This window comes from Herpailurus yagouaroundi, unplaced genomic scaffold (assembly GCF_014898765.1).
Source record: "Herpailurus yagouaroundi ecotype Mexico unplaced genomic scaffold, PumYag 140, whole genome shotgun sequence".
In the NCBI taxonomy this organism is placed as follows: Eukaryota; Metazoa; Chordata; class Mammalia; order Carnivora; family Felidae; genus Herpailurus; species Herpailurus yagouaroundi.
Window position 1 is genome coordinate 1,454,206 of NW_024412395.1, and position 12,917 is coordinate 1,467,122.

Below are 12,917 nucleotides of genomic sequence, written 5' to 3' on the forward strand. Positions count from 1 at the left end.
TAAACTACCCAATCTATAAAAAATAATAAATAAATAAATAAATAAATAAATAACAGTTTTGCTTTTTCCTTTCTAATATTAAATTTTGTTTGTTTGTTTGGTTTTATTTAATATATTAGCAACAGCTTTCAGTACAATAAAAATTCGTAGCAATGAATGAATGAGTAGAACAAATTTTTTTCTTAAAACTGTCTCATGGGAACGTGCTGGCATTTTACCACTAATTACGATGTTTCTTTAGATTTTTTTGGAGAAAATGTTTATCAGATTAAGGATAATTCCTCTTTTCCTGGTTTACCTGTAGTTTTGGGTTCGCTGTTGTTTTCAGGAATGTAAGTTAAATTTTGATAGTTCGTGTTTTCCTTTTTTATTTTTTTTTCAATTTTAAGTACAGTTTTATTTAAGGCATCACATTTGCCACCTAGAATACAGTGCTTATAAAGTGCAATGTTTATTTCTTTCCCCTGTGCACTTATTCCATATTCAAGTATCAAGATGCCCAGTTTATTTACAATAGCAGCTCGACTTTAAAACTGCCATGGAATTTGCTACAAATTTGGGTCCTTCAAATGTTTTATGTGGAACAATGCTAGGTCTATTCTCAGGTTGGCTTACTCAACCTCTTTGATGGTGGATCCAGAGAAGGCACCACCAGATGCAGGAGCTCCACCACCAGAGAAGCTCCCAGGCATTTCTTCTGGCATGCCTCCTGCACTCTGGTAACAGTTGGGTAATGATGGAGTTGCAGACTTTCTTCGGCTCTTTCTTATGATGTCCAAATTCTTCCTTCTCTGCAGTCTGGTTCTTATCAAGCTGGTTGATGATTTTGTTACACTTGCCAAGAATCTACTGTTTGTCTTCATCATTGATTTTGTCGTGAAGTTTTTCATCTTCAACAGTTGCTTTCATGTTGAATGCATAAGATTCAAGTGAACTCTCAGAAGATACATTGTCCTGCTGCTTCTCATTTTCGGCTTTGTACTTCTCAGCTTCCTGACCATATGCTCAATATCTTCCTTGCTCAAATGACCCTTGTAATTACTAGTGGTAAACTTGTTCTCTTTTTCCATACTCTTATCCACAGCAGAGACACCGAGGATGCCATTATCATCAATATCAAAAGTGACTTCAATCTGAGGTACAGCACAGAGGGCAGAAGATATGCTATGACTTCAAACTTGCCAAGTAGGCTGTTATCCTCAGTCATGACATGCTCACGTTCATAAAGATGAATGAACACCTGAACTGAACAGGTGGTGAGTGAGCACACCTGGTTGTCAGAGTAGGTAGTGAAGGTTCGCATCTGTTTGGTAGTATTGCACTTGATGAGGACAGTCATGACTCCTCCAGAAGTTTCAAAGCTAAGATAAGGAGTGACATCCAACAGCAGCAAATCTTTAACATTTTCAAATTTGTCTCCAGAAAGGACAGCTGCCTTTCTGTCCAGCTGGACAGCTACACCATAAGCAACAGCCTCATCAGGGTTGATGCTCTTATTCATTTCTTTCCCATTGAAGATGGTTTTTCAGAAGTTTCTGAACACTGGGGATATGGGTATAACCACCCACCAGGACAATAAATCATGGATATGAGACTTGCCTAGCTTGGCATCATGAAGGGCTTTCTCTATAGGGTTCAGAGTGCCAAAGAACAGGTCAGCATTTAATTCTTCACATTGGGCATGATTATTAGAGATACAGAAGTCAAGTCTTTCATACAGAGAATCAAACTCTATACTGGCATGGTTACTGGAGACAAGTACACGTAGCATGTTCACAAGCAGTATGTACGGCTGATGTCCTTCTTACGTTTGTCACTGAACACAGCAATAACATGGTTGACCATTCTCTTGTCAAAGTCTTCTCTACCTAAGTTTGTGTCTCCAGCTATAGATTTTATTACAAAGATCCCATCTTCAATAGTGAAGATGGACACATCAAAAGTGTCACCTCCTAAGTCAAAGATAAGCACATTTTTTTCAGCTTTAACCTTTTTTGTCTAAGATGTAAGCAATAGTAACGGCAGTTAGCTCATTGATGATTCTAAGTTCAGTGAGACCAGCAACAGTTCTAGTATCTCTGGTAGCCTGATGCTGAGTTATTAAAGTAAGCAGGTACTGTGACAACTGCATTGGTAACAGTTTTCCCAAGGTATGGCTCTGCAATTTCCTTTATCTTTGTCAAAACCATTAGGGGACACCCCCTCTGGATAGAAACTTTTGTTTCTCCCTTGTATTCTACTTGGACCTTGGGCTTCCAGCATCATTCACCACCATGAAAGACCACTGTCTCATATCAGATTGGACAACAGCATCATCAAACCTACATCCAATCAGGCATTTGGTATCAAAAACTGTGTTGGTGGGGTTTATTGCAACTTGATTCTTTGTAGCACCACCGACATGACCAGTGTCAGTAAAGTAGATATAACTGGGTGGTTCAGTTTCCCTTATCATTGGCAATTATTTCCACTTTCTGGTGCTGGAAGACACCCACACAACAGTAAGTGGTGTCAAGATCAGTGCCCACTGAGGGTCTGCTAGACAGTTGCTTCTGTGTGGGCCTAGCATGGCTTGTGAAGAAAACAGAAATCTGGAAAGCTAGCACCACATGTAGTGAATGTTTTTTCTTCTTAATTTGATAAATTGTACAACGAGCCCTAGCTATCTTTACAATATCTTCAAAGTTTAATTAGTCTCTTCAAGTTTTCTATTTCTCTTTGAGCTATTTAAAATCATCTGTCACCCCAGGAAGAACATCCATTTTCTGTAGGTTGTCAAATATATATACAAAGTCATACATAATATTTTGTATTTTTCTATGTTTTATTGCCTCTATTCATAATCTTTGTCTCCTTTCTCAATCCCAATTTTCATTGAATTACAAGTGCCAATTTCATTTTCTTGGTATTCACAGAACCAGATTTTTCTATTATTGATTTTTACCTTATTAAATTATGCTTGTTTACTTTTTATTTTTTATTAGTTTCTGGTGTAGCTTAGTTGTTTGACTTTTGATCTTGTTTTCCCCTGGGTACTGTTTTTCTCATCTCTCAGGTTCTGACCCTCCCAGCAGGACCTAAGGAGGGAGCCCCAGGCTTTCTCACTAGTTCTTATCTCATGTGGGGCAGAAGGCAAAGGGGGGAAGCAACACCACGTGGAAGCTGTCATCAGAGAGTCAGGCTCGTTAGTATACATGTGCAGATATTTGTGTCTCTGGGATAAATGCCAAGTAGGGCAGTTATTTATTATGTTTAGTTTTTTAAGACACCTACTATAAACTCTTCCAGGGTAGTTATAACATTTCACATTCCAACCAGCAGTATTTGAGATATACAGTTTCTTCACAGACTCACCAGTATTTGTTATTGCTACTATGTTTTATTTTAACTGTTCTAATAGATGTTTATTGATATGTCATTGTGATCTTAATTTGCATTTCCCTAATGGCTAGTGATGTTGGACATCTTTTCATGTGCTTGTGCTTATTTGTCAGCTGAATATTCCCTTTGGTGAAATGCCTCTATGTATCTTTTGCTCATTTTCTAATTGTATTGGTTCTTTCTTTAATGTCAGGTTTTTTTCATATTTTTTATCTGAGTCCTTTGCCAGGTATGTGCTTTGCAAATATTTTCACCTAGTTGGTAGCTGGTTTTTTCATCCTCTTAGTAGGGTTGTTTGCAGTGGAAAACTTTTCATTTTGATGAAGTTCAATTATTTGATATGAACAAAGACATCTCTATTTATTTTGATTTTGTTTTTTATCAGAATTTTATGCTTTTCAGTATATAAGTCCTGCATATATTTTGATGGATTTATACCTAAATATTTCTTTTTTTGATCAACTTTAAATTATATTTTTAATTTTAGTTTCAATATGTCAATTGTGTTTATATAAAATATAATGAAATTTTTTAACTTATTATTTACATTCCAGTTAATTAGAATACAGTGTAATATTAGTTTCAGGTGTGAGATTTAGTGATTCAACACTTCCGTATACTACCCGGTGCTCATCACAATTGCACACCTTAGTCCCCATCACCTGTTTCACCCAGCTCCCACCAAATCCCCTCCCAGTTTGTTCTCTAAGTTAATACTCTGTTTCTTTGTTTGTCTCTCTCTCTTTTCTTTCTCCTTTTCTTCTTTGTTTTCTTTCTTAAATTCCATATATGAATGAAATCATGTTTGTATTTCTCTGACTTATTTCAGTCTGTATGGAACCTCAAAAGACCCTGAAAGCCAAAGCAACCTTGAAAAAGAAAATCAAAGCTGGAAGTATCACAATTCCAGACTTCAAGTAATATTAAAAAGCTATAGTGATCAAAACAGTATGGCAGTGGCACAAAAATAGACACATAGTTCAGCAGAACAGAATAGAACCAATAACAGAACAAAATAGAATCCAGGAAGGAAGCCACAACTATATAGTTAATTAATCTTTGACAAAGCAGAAAAGAATGTCCAACGGGAAAAAGATAGTCTCTTCCACAAATGCTTTTGGGAAAACTGGACAGAAACATGCAAAAGGATGAAACTGGACTACTTTCTTACACCATACATAAAAAGAAATTCAAAATGGATCAAAGACCTAAATGTGAGCCAGGAAATCATCAGAATCCTAGATTCTTATATTTATAGATATTTTCTTATTTATAGATATTTTCCTGAGGCAAGAGAAACAAAAGCAAAAAGAAATTATTGGAACTTCATCAAGATGTAGTTAATTTTTATATGTTAACCTTGTGTTCTACAAATTTGGTGAGCTCATTTATTAGTTTCAAAATTTCTTGTTTGTAGAATCATTGGGGTTTTCTTTTCTTTTTTTAAATGTTTATTTATTTATGAGAGACAGAGACAGAGCACAAGCAGGGGAGGGGCAGAGAGAGTGAGAGGGAAACACAGTATAGAAAGCAGGCTCTAGGCCCTGAGCTGTCAGCACAGAGCCCAATGTGGGGCTTGAACTCACTAACTGTAAGATCATGACCTGAGCTGAAGTCGAAGGCTTAACTGACTGAGTCACCCAGGCGTCCTGGGATTTTCTGTGTAGACCATCAGGTCAATTGAAAATGGAAACAGTTTAATTTTTTTTTCCAAACTATATATCTTTCCTTTCCTTTTACTGTCTTATTGTGCTGGTTGGAACTTCCAGTACTGTGTTGAATTACAGTGGTGAGAGAAGGGATCCTTGCCTTGTTCTCAATTTAAGGGGGAAGCACATTCAGTCCTTCACCATTAAATATGATATAAATTATAGTTTTTCACCATTAAATATTATATAAATTATAGTTTTTCTACATATAAATTCATATGATATAAATTAAAACTATTGTTTTAATGAAGATGATCTTCATTAAATTGAGGATTTCCCCTCTCTACTTATAGCTTACTGTGAATTTAAAAATCATAAGTTGTTAGATTTCATAAAATATGCTCTTACGCACCAATTGATGTTGTTAAATACTTTCTCTTCTGTAACCTGTTGACATGGCTGATTGAACTGTTTGATTTTTGAGTGCTTAAACCAGCTTGATATCCTTGGAATTTTTTTTTTTTTGATATATTGAGTTAGATTTTGAGGAATTGGCCCATTTCACCTGAAATGTAAAATTTATGTGTATTTAATTCTTCATAGTATTCCATTATTATCATTTTGAAGTCTTTAGATCTACAGAAATATCACTAGTTTCATTTCTGATATTGGAGATTTGTGTCTTTTTTAAATTGCTATGCTTACTAGTAGTTTGTCAATTTTATTGATTCTTTTAAAGAACTTAACTTTAATTCATTGATTCTTTATTGTTTGCCTGCTTTAATTTTAATTGATCTGCTCTTATCTTTATTATTTCTTTTCTCCTTTTTTTTAGATTTGTCTTACTCTGGTATGTATGTATGTATATATGTATGTATGTATGTATGTATGTATGTATGTAGTTATTTTTCCCTCATATCTAAGGAGACCAGCTCCTTGTTACTAACCTATGTGCAATTTTCCAGGCCCAACCACAGGCAATTTAAGAGGCTTTACCTGCTCTCTTCACAGCAGACTTTGTGCACATCCAGTGCAGTACAGTCCCTGAAAGGAGTTGTGTTCAGAACTCAAGGCCCCTGGCTGGCTGTGCCCTTACTCACAGCTGTATTCCTAGCCCACAGGCACCTCCACTCAGAGGTCTCTTAATCTGGGGCCTTCAGCCAATGACTTCCTCAAGTGCTTCTTCTGAGACTTCCTTATCATGGAAAGGAGAGAAAGAATTTTGAAGACAATTTTTATTCCCTCTGGCTCAGTACTTTTCCATTACTAGGTCTTCCTTCAATCCTCTCTAGGCCCTCTGGTTTGTAAACTGTAGAAGCTTTTTGTTCAGGGCTCCCTTAGCAGTGAGACAATCCCTACATTTGATCTCACTGACCCCCTCATTGATGCTTGCTATTCCATGGTAGAAAATAAAGCAAGGAGTAGCCAGTGCCTTCTTTGGCTTAGCCTCATGTTTGTATTATTGCACTGTTTAAAAACTTGACTATTATTTAATTTTGGTTTGTTATCTTAACTGATTTCTTCGACACCTACGAGCTTGGTTCTCTTCAGCTCTACTGAATTCCTGGCAAATTGGCACATCAAGCAGGTAGTCAATTAAGCACAATGCTACTCTGGAAAAGCAAAACATCTGAAGATTCCATGAGTCACCTTTGGGAGGTTCTAGTAGAGAACATAGAACAGTCCAGATAGGTGCTCAGCAGATAATTTGCAAGAGTGTGAAGGTCCTGCAGGGTATTTTGCCCATAGGTCTTGGAAGGTGCTGGAGGATCCCATGGAGTTTGTTTGCCAAGCCAATAGGTCTTGAGAAATGCCAGCAGAAGCTACAGGGCATTCTTGGAAGATGTTAAGGGATTGTTCATGTGATATTGGTTTTGGAATAATTCTGTTACTTCTCTTTAGTCTCCAGTTCCCTGGCTAAGCTCTGTGGTTTAGATAACGCGAGGAGTTCAGAAAAAAACTGAGGGAGGAGTTCCCTAGCTAATGCTTGCAGTGCTCTAACAATGGGATGAGAGGACTGTTGGTGGGTTGAGTAACTCTAGGTCTCTTGCACTAATAAACTCCCTGAAATGCAGCACATTGTTGAAATTTCAGAAGGAAGAATGTAGAGCCCTTTGAGATCACTTTGCCCAGTGACCCTGAGGAGACCTTAGAGACTTAATTAAATGCCCTTCAGAGATAATCTTGTTAAAGTTAGAAAGGGAGAGTGGCATGGTGTAGGGGATGTATTACTAAAAATCACTCTTTCAAATCGCCCTGACAGCAGCCACTGCCAGGAAAATAGAATCCAGACAGCTGCTACAATAGCCTTTTAAGAGGAGAAGCCTAGGTTCTGCTTGAATGAGCCCAACCTGTGCCATCCCTGGGTGCCTTGGCTGGGAAAGAGCTGTTTATCCAGACTACTGCTCTTCCTGGCTCTCCACTCCTGCCTCCTACCCCAGAAAACTCATGGCCAAGTACTGACAGGGTGACCCTACTCAAGTTTATACTTTGCCAGCCCCAATGATGGATAAAGGAACTGTGTCCTCTGCTTCTCCATGTGGATCTGAGGGTATGTTGGAAGAACTCTCTTCTGCTCAGACCTCTCGGTGTTCAGAAATAAACAAGACTAGTGGTTGGTAAGTGTCCCCAGGAGACACCAGAGATCCTATGCCAAGGTTAGAAGTCCATGCGAAGATGAGAAATTTGTACTTCTTGGGCTTTTAGATGTTGGTGCACAGGTGCACACAACCCCTGGCACCAAGGTGAGAGGAAATGGCTCTCTGGTTTTAGGTCTGAGGATACCAGATCCAGAATCCTTGACCTAGCCTGATTATGAATTGGGTCTCTATAAACTTCTGTTAAGGCCTCTGCTACCAAATTTATTGGTGTTGATATATTGTCTATGTATACCTTTCTTAGACTTTACTCCCAAGCATTAACATACTCCCAAGCATTAACAGGAATTGCTGCAGTTATAAACCTTATTCATGGGTTACAGATAATGGCCTGGCCATTTGACCAAGTTACTGGCAAGCCTTGGACCAGCATATAAAAAAAGTAAACATTTAATGCTAAAAGTTTCCCTCTTAACACTGCTTTATCTGTGATCTTCAAACTTTTGTATGTTGTCTTTTTGTTTTCATTCAACTCATGTACTTTAAAAAAAAATTTCCTCTTGATACTTTCTCTATGAGCGATGAATTATCTAAACATGCAGTTTTTAGTTTCTGATTCTTTGGAGGTTTTTCTGTTAGTGTTCTAACACTGATTTCAAGATTAATGGTAAGAAAACTCTGTATGATTTCAATTTTTTTGATTTGTTGAGTTTTGTCTCATGGCCAAAGATATAGTCTATATTTGTTAAATGTTTGGTGTATTATTGACAAGAGTTTATTCTGATCTTTTTGGGTATCAGATTCAATAAGTGTTTATTGGTTCCTCTTGGTTGAGTGTTACAGAGTTCTTTTATTTACTTGCAGATTTTCTCTCAATTGTTGAGAGGGAGGTGTTGAAGTCCTTAATTGTAATTGCAGATTTGCCTATTTCTCCTTTTACCTCTCAGGCTTTTTTTTTTCATAATTTACGTCATCATTGTTTGATGCATGCACTTTTAGAATGGCTATGTCTTCTTGATGTATTGATCTTCAACATCAGATGATGTTGCTTTATATGCATTTTTTTGCTCAGAAATAAAATTTACATATTAATATTTCTCTCCTACTTTGACTGATTGTACCTTTTCCATCTTTTTGTTTTCAATCTATGTATATCACTATATTTGAAGTGAGTTTCTTTTAGACAGAATACAAATAAGTCATATTTTTTCTCCTTGACAATCTCTGTCTTTTAATTACTGTATTTAATTCATTTACATTTAATGTAATTATTCCTATTTTAAGGCATACATCTACAATTTTATTTTTTCTCTTGTTTGTTCTTAATATTTTTGTTCTGTTTTATTTTATTGCCATATTGTAGTTTAGTTCAACATTTTTTAAAAATACAATTTTTGGAGCACCTGAGTGGCTCAGTTGTTTGAGCATCCAACTCTTTTTTTTAAGTAATTTTTTAAAGTTTATTTATTTTTGAGAGAGAGAATCAGAGCATGAGCAGGAGAAGTGCAGAGAAAGAGAGAGACACAGAATCTGAAGCAGGCTCCAGGCTCCAAGCTGTCAGCACAGAGCCTGATGCAGGGCCCGAACTCACAAGCTGTGAGATCATGACCTGAGCTGAAGTTGGATGCCCAACCGAATGAGCCAATCAGGCTCCCGGAACATCCAATGCTTGATTTCAGCTTAGGTCATCATCCTAGGGTTGTGAGATCGAGCCCCACATGCTCTGTGCTGAGCATGGAGCTTGTTTGGGATTCTCTTTCTTTCCCTCTGTCCTCTCCCTCTCTCTTTCTCTCTAAAATAAAAAAAAAGTTAATTAAAATACAAAAAATAAAAATATATATATATATATATATATATAGTGGTTTTAAGTGGTTAAAGTATGTCTCTTTATACATTTATTTTATAAATGTGTATGTAGGTGCATATATATATATATTCAAATTAATTAGAAGAAATTTATGTTCCTTTAAACCTCCCCCCTTATAATACAAGATCATATTAATTGTACACATATTGAGAACCTTATCAGATAGTATTAAAATTTTTCTCCAACCATCTAACACAATTTATAAAACTCAAGAGGAAAATTCAAAAGGGAAAAAGAAAGTCTATTGTATTTATTCCTACCTTTAACTCTTACTATCTTCCTTTCTGATATTCTCAAATTCCTGCTTTTATCACTTACTTTCTGTTTAGAGATCTTTCTTCAGCCATTCTTTTAGGGTAGGTCTTCTCATGAAAAATTCTCTTAGTTTCCCTTCATCTGCTAATGTCTTCATTTCCTTTTCATTCCTGAGGCATATTTTTACTAAATATAGAAATCTGGATTGACAGTTTTCTTTTAGTACTTGAAAAATGTGCCACTTCTGTAGTTTCTAATGAGAGATGTACTGTCATTGAATTCATTTTCCTCTCTGGATAATGTTTATGTTTTCTTTTGCTGCTTTCAAGACTTTTTTGTGTCTTCAGTTTTCAGAAGCTTTACTAGAATGTGTCTTAGTGTAGTTTATACAGTTTGAAGTAGTTCAGGTACTTGAAGTTGTAGGCTTATATTTTGGTCAAATTTAGGACATTTTTAGCCATTATTTAGTCAAATAGCTCAAATAACATTTCAGCCTTTTTTTCCTCTTTCTCTCTGGGACTCTGATGATAAAAAATAAGATCTTTTGTTATAGCTTCACAGGTCTCAGAAGTTCTATTCATATTGTACAGGCAATTTTTTAGTGGTTGTTTAGATTGGGTAATTTATATTGTTCTATCCCTAACTTTCTCTTGTATTTTCTTCTTCTGAGCCCTCCTCCTTTGAGGTTTTATTTTAGTGATAGCATATTTCAATTGTACAGACTGAATTTGATTCTCCTTCATATCTGGAGATTTTCTATTTTATTTCCAAAGATTGCTATTTTTTAAAATTTATTCCTAATGTGTTCTCAATTGCTTGTTAAAGTATATTTTAATATAATGGCTACTTTAATTTTTGTCAGATAATTCTAACAGCTATGCTCTCTTAATGTTGGCATCTGTTGGTTCAGTTTGAGATCTTGTTCCTTGGTATGATGAGTGATTTTCAGCTATAACCTCTGCATTTTTAATGCCTAAGACTGGATTCTATTTAAATATTATGTTTTAGCAGGTATCCTGGAGCACAACATATTAGTATATGTAGTATATAATAATGTATATAAATGGACTCATACCGAAAATAGTGTTGAAGCAAACTTAAGTGGGAGACATTGTTGATCATTGCTTCCACCATGGGATATATGAGATTCCACAACATTCTTCTTAAGTTAAAGAGAGGAAAAGCTAATGAGAAAAAAAAAGTGATTATTTATTTCTACTATGTGATTTGAAAAAGATTTCATTTTTACACCATTCTGTGGTTTCCCGGTAATTAGTGATGAAGACAATAGCTCATCCACACTTGCTCTTTTCCCCTGAACCACTTTTCTTTTTCCCACTTCTGATGGGTGTCTGGAGGTCCCAGCCTGCCTTTTCCTTTCCACCATACCAGTGGAAGGATAGGAGTGGGATCCTTCCCGCCTCATCTTTATGCCTTTCCCCAGTGTATGAGGAAGAGCAGTGTGGGGGGCTTTGCCCTGGTAAGGTGCATCTACTGTGATTTTTCCAGTGGGGCAATACTTTGGTTTAATGCCCATTCCACCATCAACTGGGCAAGTTTTTTTCAGGGATAAAACTCTCAGGATATCCATTCCACTTTTCAGGCATTTTCAGAAGTAATGGTACTTGCAAAAGGAATTTGAAAAGAGCAGAGTTTGATGCACATATTTAAGATGATCACTCTTTTCAATATTTCTCTATTCTTCTTTCTATTTTTAAATAATTGGCAACTTTTAAATAATGGGAAGTTCTGGTTTTCTCTTCTTCCCAGGATCCTTATAATCACACGACTCTGATCTGTCTGCTTTCTTTATCTACCACTTTTAATCATTAAATAATAAGGAACTTTCAAACTTTACCCTTTTTTCTTTTCTTCCCTTGTCCTACAGTCCCTCAGTACCACCTCTCTGCAGCAGCCTTGAGACCTTCAGCACACAGATCCTGTCACCCATACTTTTCCAAGATAGAAGTCCTTTTGTATTTCATCCTGATAATGATAGTGTGTGCCTTTTTGGCACGTTTAGCAGAAGAGTTCTCAAATGGTAGTCACTTTTTCTAGGAGAATCATTAGTGAGGCTGATGCTTCAATTAGGTGAAGGAGAACATGTAGGCAATGAACTTAAATCATTTGCTCAGGGTCATATCCTGACTAAAGGGCAGAAATGGAAATAGATATAAGCAAGTTTTTAAAGTTTCATAAATCTTCAAGAATGCAACCACTCTGACCTAGAATATCATTGAAAGTGTATTTCATTGTTGATCTTTGCTATTTTCCCTCAACGTCTACCCTTTTTAAGGATACTTCCTACAGACTTACCCTTTAGTTTCCTGCTTATCCAAACTTCCATTCTGAAGCCATATTAAAAAAATATTAACCTGGTTCTAAGTTATTTCTCAGGTTTTTCGCATCTTTACTCTTACCACAGATTGCTATATGTAAACATAAGTCTTCATTTTTCTGGGATAAGTGCCCAACAGCAGATTTGCTGGGTTACATGATAGTTGCAACATTGACTTGCTTATGGGAAACTCCGAAACGTTTGTCAAGCTACTGCACCATTTTGTAATCTTACCAACAGTATATGAGCTCTCTTCATTTTTTGCCAATATTTGGTATTGTCACTATATTTTAGACATTTTGATAGCTGTGTAATGATAGCCCATTGTGGTTTTAATTTTTATTTTCCTGATGGCCGAATAATGGTGGATATCTTTTCATGTGTTTATTTTCCATCTGCGTATCCTCTGTGGTAAAATATATCTTCATGATTTTTACCCATCTGTGGAAAGATTACTAAATTGGATTGGATTATTCATTTAAACTTGAGTTTGGTGGGGAGAAATACATGCATTTAGACAGCGATATAAATACAGATAGATATATCTCTACATAATATATTGTTATATATATATTAATAAGTTAAAATTTTATATTTCAGTCAGTGATACATTTAATTAAATTTCATATAAGGTGTGAAGTTTAGGTTGACGTTCATTTTTCTTTGCTTATGATGCCCTGCTTTGACTACATTTGTCAAAAGGCTATTTTTTCTCTATTGAATTTCTTTTTCACCTATGTAAATCAAAGAAAAAAATGAACCTGAAGAGCATGACTAATCAGCGTTATATAACTGACATTTATAAATTATTCCATATGGCAACAGAATAC

General features: G+C 35.9%; 1 pseudogene; it reads right to left on the bottom strand.

Annotated features, from left to right (window-relative positions):
• Positions 1-611: 611 nt before the first annotated feature.
• On the bottom strand, positions 612-2,308 carry LOC121030213 (heat shock cognate 71 kDa protein-like; annotated as a pseudogene).
• Positions 2,309-12,917: the final 10,609 nt, after the last annotated feature.